At 40.0% G+C, this 8,572-nt stretch overlaps 1 pseudogene; it reads left to right on the top strand.

Annotated features, from left to right (window-relative positions):
* The first annotated feature begins 4,742 nt into the window (after positions 1-4,742).
* On the top strand, positions 4,743-5,643 carry LOC108605060 (annotated as a pseudogene).
* Positions 5,644-8,572: the final 2,929 nt, after the last annotated feature.

The raw sequence follows: 8,572 nt of genomic DNA, 5'->3' as shown, positions 1-8,572 counted from the left end.
TCTCCCAGACATTGTTGTATAGGCATTAGCTTAATAATTTATATAAACAGCCTTTGCTTTTATTGAAATTTGTGTATTTTTACTTTAACGCACTTTCTGCTCTACGAAAACTCTACGCATATTTCTTATAATATTATTAGAGCTACAACATTATGCTCTTAGTAACAACTTTGATTACTTTGATGAATTTTACAGGTGTCAGTGTACTATTTGCATATACTATAATTTGCATTGTTATGTCAACTTTGCTTGCAAATCAGTTGAACAACTCGAAAGTTGTGCAAAGTCAATTTGTTTGTTCATTTTCCAATTGCTTGCACATCAATTGACGCAGTTGGGCAACACCAGCAGCAGCAGCAACAGCAGCAACAATGCAATGTTTAGCAACAGCAGCAAGTTGCAATAACTAATTAGCGGCAGCAACAGCTTACAGCTGCAACATAATGCGAATGCAAATGACAGGAAGTCATTCGACGATGTCATCGAAGAAATTCAATAATTGCAAATTGTGAAAAATTGCTAACCAGCAACAGCAACAGCAACAGTTGTTGCCACAGAGTGTGTGTGGCATGCAGGGAGTTGTTGCTGGTTGCTTGTTGCTTGTTGCTTACGCGCTTTTGGTCAACAGGAAACTTGTTGCAATTGTATGCATGTAACTCTGTTGTTGCCACCTGCCCATTGCTCTTCAGCTGAGTCCACTGCGCTGCCCTCTCTCCACTGCTCAGCTGCAGCTATTGACAGCGCATTGTGTGTATCTCTGTGTGTGTGTTTGACATATTTTGTCAATTGGCATGATTATGTTGTCGCTGCTGCTGCTGCTGCAACAACAACAGCAACACTCATAACTAAAGCGTTTGCTACGCGCAACAAGCAAACGCAATTGAAAATTGTTCGAACGAAGTGAAATTGGTTTCGCTTTTACTCTCAGCAGCGACAGCAGCGTGCGACTTTTCTTTTTGTGGCACCAGCACCAGCAGCAGCACCAGCAGCAGCATTGATTTCCTCTTTCATGGCCGGTTAGCGTTGTGCGGCGCTTGCAACAAAATGTTTCCTGCTCGGCAGCAAATCGTGCTATGATGTTGCAGCTGTTGTTGCTGCTGCTGCTGCTGTTGCTGCTATTGCTGTTTGTTATTATTTCGACGAAATTGTCAACATTTACGAGCATTTTCGATGCGGTCTTTTTCAATTTGCATGCCACATGCGGCTGCAGCTCCAGCTTCAGTCCAATTTACAATTTTCACTTTCGCTCTTGAGTGTGTCTCTTGTCTCTTTCTCGCCAAGCCAAGCCAAGCATTGACCCTGAAGGCTTGGCAGAATGCTTCAAGTGACAACTGATTGAAGCCACCAATTCAATGCCACACTTGACCAAAGTCCTTTGCCATAAATAAAGCGAGAAATCCCAGCCCATCATTTCTTGGATGTTGCATATGCATAAAAGCTGAGAAGCTCACATTGTAATTTAGATCATGCTTGATAAATTTTATGACACGAGCGCGCCCTATAAATTTATGCGCAACAACAGCAACAAGTTTGTGTCTGAAGTCTTTCGTTTGCGAAACCAGTGAGCAGCCCATTGTCGCACTGTCGTTGTCAGCTCGTTAAACAAGCCGCGCACTCTTGAGCACAACTGCAACTCACAGCAGCAGCAGCAGCAATAAAGCAACAGCAACATGGTCGCATCTTCAATAAATTGTATGCAGCTGCCGACAGATAAAGCTGTAGAAATTATACAACGAAATCAATTGCATTTTGTTTGACTTGATGTCAGTTGTTGTTGTTGCTGCTGCTGCTGCTTTTGTTGTTGTTGTTGTTGTTGATGTGTCTGCTTTGTCGGCTTTCGCTGCATCTTTGTCTTATATAATAATTGACATGAGTAATCATTATTCACAACATCATCATCATCATCATCCGCATCTTGAGTTTCAGCTTCAGTCATTCATCACTTAACTCAACTCAACTCAACAGCAGCAGCAGCAGCAGCAACAAATGTGCACAATGACCATTAACACTTTGAGTTTTTGTTTATTAATTCAAGAACTGGCAAATGACTTGCGTAAGCTTAAAGCGACGCTGATAGCTGAGCTGGCTTGATAAGCTGCAGCTTTCTTTCCTTTAGCAGTTTGTTTTTGCTTCAGCATTGATTTAATAGTAATTAGAATATAAATTATAATACAGCGAAATTAATTTGTTTATTTACATTTAATTTGTTTATTGCGGTGGCATCGACTTGACTTGTTATTGTTGTCTAGCAATTCAATTATCAATTTTGCATTATTGTGAGTAGCTGAGGTGCGTAGTTTGGATCTACTCAAATAGATGCTTAAGCTGTTAAATTGTTTAATAATTCTCCCCCTCACTTGGTGCATCTGGGTTTGGATTTTCCTTTTAGCAGCTGCGCATGGGTTAAGGCAGTGTGAGCAGCTCTGAGCCGGTTCTGAGCCATTGCACTGTCTGCTGTGCCATGAAGGTGGTGGATATCGGATATCGGTTGCTGTTAGGGTTATAGAAATAGTAAGAGCGAATACAAAGGCATCAATTGCTTTTACTTCTCAAGCTGCCGCAACATTTTGCTCTCATTTAATCTTATTTTACAAAATTCTGTAAACTGAGATTATATTTGCCGAGTCTAATATGTGAACACAGCATTTTTGAGACTTGACACGTGTTCATATCAGTCAACATTGACTTACTTGTCAACTAACTAGTCAGCTATTGCTGCAATCTCAGAATTCTCTGATTAAAAGCTGAAGCATGTTTATTTATCGTTGATAGTTCAGTTACATAAGCAAATCGTAGAAGCATCTACAAGTCTGGAAAAAAATACGCCAAGCCAAATTGCGGCATTCAAGTAACATAAATTGCCTTAGCATACTACTACAAATAAAAAAATAAATGAATGAACTTATCAACTTTCTATATTCTATTAATAATAATAATTAATTTAACAAAATTAGTGCTGCATTTTGTAAGGCAGTTTCTTTAAAATTAAATGACAATGACATTAACATAAACATTAGCTACAGCTTCAGTTTACGCTTTCAGCTCTCACAGCTATGCCGAGGCTTGACTTGCGGCCAGTTAGAGCGCAGCTGCTTTCATCTGGCAGCAGCAAGTTTTTTTTTAATAGGATGAGCGCTGCCATATGCGGGTGTCTGGCCATTTGGTTGCGCTTGCATAATTAAATGCGCACAATAAATATAAAAAAAAAACGAATACAAATTGCCAAGCACTTTCAATCAAAAAACGAAAGACTTGGGCAACGAACTTTGGCTACAGCGACGCAAGCGCGAGCGAGCGCGCGCCCGCCTGCTCTGCCTGACTGACTTCTGACTGACATGCTACAATAACTGATGCAAACGCATTGCCGTTGTTGTTGCTGCTGCTGCTGCTGCTGTTGTTGTTGTTGCTAATTGTTGAGCTGAGTGTGCGCGCCGTCGTCTGAACATCTGTTGCATGTGCGGCATCTGCAAAACGCAGCTAAAAGCAGCAACATTTACAATTCCGAATTGCAATTAAAGCAACAGCAACAGCAACAGCAACAGCAACAGCAACTAGCACTGGCGGCCATTGCCTTTGTAGAAATAACAAAAGAATGTGTGGCAATCCAAAATAATTGTTTATGCTTGGCATTAAAATCATTACAAAATGACAACAAACGCAACGCAAAAGCAGCTTAAGACAACAACAGCAACAAGAGCGGCAGCAACAGTTGCTGTGCGTTTTAAAATTTTCAAGTTTCCAGCATAACATTGACAGTTTGCCAAAGAGGAAACATGCAAAAGTTAAACGAGAACACAACAGCAATAAAAGCAAACAGTAGCAACAGCCGCAAGAGCGAGCAACTTTATCTTTTGCATACTCTACAAGCAACATGTACGAATTGTATTCCATACAAGACTTTTGCAGAGTATTCGCTGGCATTTAATAGTTGCTCTCATTGCTGTTGCTGCTGTTGTTGTTGTTGTTGTTGTTGTTGGGTAATAATGTCACAGCAATCATTTGTTAAGCATTGTTCAAATGCACAGGCATAAAAATCGTGGCAAACTCTGACAATGATGAGCATGACAATTGAGGATTGACGATGACAACAGACTTGAGGCAACAACAACAGCAACAACAACAACAATGATGAGCAGCCTGACAATTTTTTTGGTTTTCGTGGTTTTCGTTTACGTATTCGCTTTTTGCCTAGCAAGTGATTGTTTACAATTTATTTGCATTAGTTGGCGCTTCGTGTCTTTATTTCTTTTTTTTTTTTTCATTTAGTTTTCGTTGTGAAAGGCTCAGTTCTATTTGCTTTTGGCTCTGTCTGTTTGCCCTTAGCGCCTAAGCAAACAGAAGCTGCATGGCTTCCGAGCTTGCCTTGAGCTCCACTTTGCCGCGCTCTTAGCCAACTTATTTATGTACTTAACAAATTGTGTTGCTAAATGCCCTTAAGAAGCTTTGGCTTCAGCTTGAGTGGCCACAGTCCATTAACTAAGCAGGCTAAGCTTCATCAGCAGCCGTTCGTTGTTGCTGCTGCGAAAAGCAGAATACAAATTATAATGGCAAACATGTTAACAAATGAATAAGATTTTATTCGTATTCAAATACAAATAATGCGCTACTTATAAGAATTGTATTAAGCACATTTCTATTGAGAAATGAGAGACGAGCAAAATATATATAATAATATAATAAATTTTATATAAATGGAAATGCAACGCGAGCCAGCGCTCGAGACGATTGGCATGGCATAGATTATGGCCCGTTTGAGAGACCGTCGAACCTCAGCGCCCAATACATGGGAGTGGGCCAGCAGCAGCTCAGTAATCATCTACGTAGGTCGCCAGCACCAGCACCAGCACCAACAACTTATGACGCTATTTCCATTGAGCTTAACGCCATGAACTCTGCAGCGTATTGAGTTCTGTTCAAGCGGAGCTGTCTGCATCCATTGCCATTCCGAGTTGAGCTATGCCTATATTGGATTGTGCACTGTTCAAAGCGTCAGATAAGGGCAGCAGCGATCCTGGAACTGCTGCCTGTCCTTCTCAATGTGCTTGAGGGAATTAGGGGAAATCTGATGGTGAAGCAAAAAGAGAACGCAAGTCGTCATCGCTGGATGTGAAGCCATTTCTTGAGTATTTGGATACGATAATATGTCCATTCCTCCTTTTCCATCACTGACGATGAAACGGAGCTATAGCTATAGCTCATACGACAACGAACCCCACACAGCAGCTGCGCATTTCAAATGCAATACTCTCGTTTATCATGGCTAAACCCAATGGAGTCTGCCGACGTGCACATGTCGGCAAGATCATCGAGCGCTTTGAGCAGAAGGGCTTCAAGTTGGTGGCTATGAAGTTAATGTGGGCTGACCAGGAGCTGTTGGAGAAGCACTACGCTGATCTGTCTGCTCGTCCCTGCTTCCCCGGTGTGGTCACATGAACTCCGGTCCAGTGGTTCCCATGGTGGGTGGTGGGTGTGTCTGAATGTGGCTAAGACCGGTCGTCAAATGCTGAGCACCAGCCGCGTTTACTTCTGCAACCAGGTTGGCCACAACAGTTGCCCAGCAGGAGATTGCTCTGTGGCTCAACGAGAAAGAGTTGCTCACTTTGGTGCTGCCCAAGTGCTGCCAAGGATTGGATCTATGCATAGACATGCATTTGAACTTGTGCGAGCTAAGCTGAGCTTCTTGGATTCTTAAAAAGCATAAAATTCCACTTATGTTAATTTATAAACTTATTTTCAGCTATAATTACTTTTCACTTTTGCTCAGATGTGCAAGCAGTTGGTAGTGGATTAAATTCGATTTCTCATGCAGCTTTGTCGCCCAATTGCGCGTATAATTAATATATATATTCAATTTGTCTGTCTTCATTAAGGCAAAGCCGTTGCAAACTGCTGAGCAAATGATTTAATTAATACGCCCAAGGCGTGGTCTCCTCCAAGTCCGCACCCACAACGCAGCTCAACATGAGACAGACCGCAGCACCTGCTGCTTGGCACAGTGGTGCAAAAGCAATGCAAATGCAGAAAAATATGTCCACTTCTTATTCATTATTTTTTTTAAATTTTTGTGTAGGTCTTTTTATTGCGGAAATCAGTAAAGTTCAGCAATTGATTTAAATATTTTTTTCAATTTATTTTTTTTTATAATTATTACAAACTGTTACTTTTGTATAATATATGCAAATTATTTTTTTTAAATATTTATGATTTTTTATATTTTATTATTATGCAAAATTTTGTGCATTTTTTTAGATCACAAGGAATTTTACACTTAGCACTTAACATTTGCATCAATATATCAGCTATACAGCTATATACATGGCTCAATACACACAGCGTTTCATCAATATTTAGTTAATTGAAGCTAAAGAGCTTTAGTTAATCGCCTACAAGAAATGTTCATAGGAATTTTGTTTTCCTTTTTGAAAATTCAATCCAAATTTTACGTCTGTGTATTTTATTTTTAGCTAATTTTCAAACAAATATTTTTGATTTGCTTGCATTTTGAGTTTGCCAGCTTGCTAACCACTGTGCAGTGTCTCATTTGGGTCTGAGTCTTGACAACTGCAACTGCAACTGCAACTTTAACTGGAATTGAAATTGAAATTGAAATTGAAATTGTTGGTGCCAAATGCCAAACTGGAAATGGAACTGCGTTTGCTACTGGCTTAACGGCTATCGCAGTCATGGTCATTGCCCGTTGGCTAGCTAGCGGTTCTTATGACACACACACACACGCACACACAAAGCTATTGAGCCCACACATGTGTGAGTTTGTGTGTGTGTGTGTCCCGCAATTCCCGACTGAGCTGAGCGTTGTGTTGTGTTTTGACATTTGGAGGCTGGCTTTAATTTACGGCCTCGCCTTAAGCCGCACACACACACACACACACATGCACACACATATGTGCTTAAGATAAAGCGTTAGGGGTGGGCAAGTCGGCTGCGTATGAATAGCGTTTTGGGTGTGTATTATGCATATTATTTTAATTAACCAATCACCAGTTGAAAACTAATTAAAAGTCTTGGCAAACGAAAGGCCGAGAGCAAATGCAATTTCAATTACAGCAACAAAACAACGAGAACAACAACAGCAACAAAAACATTGCCAGCGGGCCAAGTGAACGTGGGAAAACTGATAACTTGTTTAACGCTGCGTATGCTTGATATCGCAAGCAATTGCATTGGATGCAACAATTATGGCTGAGTAGTGTTAATCAATGCAAATTAACTAATAGAGCCAATGCTTTAGCATATTACGCATACGCAGCGTGGTGCAAGCTTCCGTTCTAAGCAGTCACTACGGCTATGTTAATGGCATTTTGATTGCACTCGCTTGTTGTCAAACGTTTTGCTGTTGTTGTTGCTGCTGCTGCTGCAATTTGTTGCAATTTGTTAACAATTAGTTGGCCACACAAAATTGTCTTTAAGTGCAACTGACTTGGTTTCAATTACAAGACAAAACACAAGCATTTTGCGCTGAATCCTTTTGCCATTGCACTTGCCACAAAGCGTCGCTGCCACTGCTGCTTGCCGCTTGCCGCACCTCGTGACACACTTAAATGTCTTTGGCTGTTGCTGTTGCAAATTTTGAATGTTGCCGTTTGTCAACGCGCCCTGCTCTGCTCGCAGACGACGAAATTCTTGATGCCATAAGGTTAGCGCTCAACTGGCGCGAGTTTGTGGCTCTAGACAGTGTTGGCATTTTAGCAATTTTAAAGCTAGATCTGCAGCTATTTTCAAGCTGCAAATGCCATAACATTTTATTAGTTAGCACTGTAGCAATTTTAAAAAGGCGATCGATCTACTTTTGGCTCACTCAAAGATCGATTATGTAAATTTCCAAGCCTCAAATAAACATTAAATAAATTGAATTCATTTAAATAGTCTTAATGCTAAGGTTGCTTACATTAACAATTACAATTCCAAGATTAATAATTCTAAATTTAATGTTTGAAATACTTATTGAAGAATGCTATCGATATTGATTAACTTTCATTGTCGCTACTATAAAATAAGCTTAACAAGAAAGCATATTTTATTTACAAACACTTAAATATCATATTCTTAATTTAACACTATTGACTAGGCGAATTCTAAATTGAAAGCTTGAGAGCTGCAGCAGCTCAATATAGAATTTTGATTTTATTTTAATTTTAATTGCAGCCAATCTGCCTACATTATAAATTGTTTTAAAAAACTAGAGCCAGAGGCTTTTAAATGGACTGCGCTTTTTGTTTTTATTCTCTTCTATTTGTAGCAAGTTCTTTAATTTATTTTTTAAGCTATTTCAGTCCATTCTGGCAACACTGTAACTGTAACTGCGACTGCGACTGTTGCTGTTCCTTTCAACGTTGTGGCACGCCACGGACAAGAGTCAGGCTTATTTTGGTAATAAGATACTTGAACACCCACACGACTGTTTGAGTAGCTTAGAGCGCTCTTGTAGCGCTGCTTGCTAATAAACTTCAACACATACACACACACACACACACACAGGCATTAAAACGACAACGTAATTTGTATAAAATTTCAAGCAAGTTCTTTGGCAACGTTTTTTGTTAACGCCAAAAAA

This window comes from Drosophila busckii, chromosome X (genome assembly GCF_011750605.1).
Source record: "Drosophila busckii strain San Diego stock center, stock number 13000-0081.31 chromosome X, ASM1175060v1, whole genome shotgun sequence".
Lineage (NCBI taxonomy): Eukaryota > Metazoa > Arthropoda > Insecta > Diptera > Drosophilidae > Drosophila > Drosophila busckii.
This window is presented reverse-complemented; position numbering and strand designations above follow the sequence as displayed.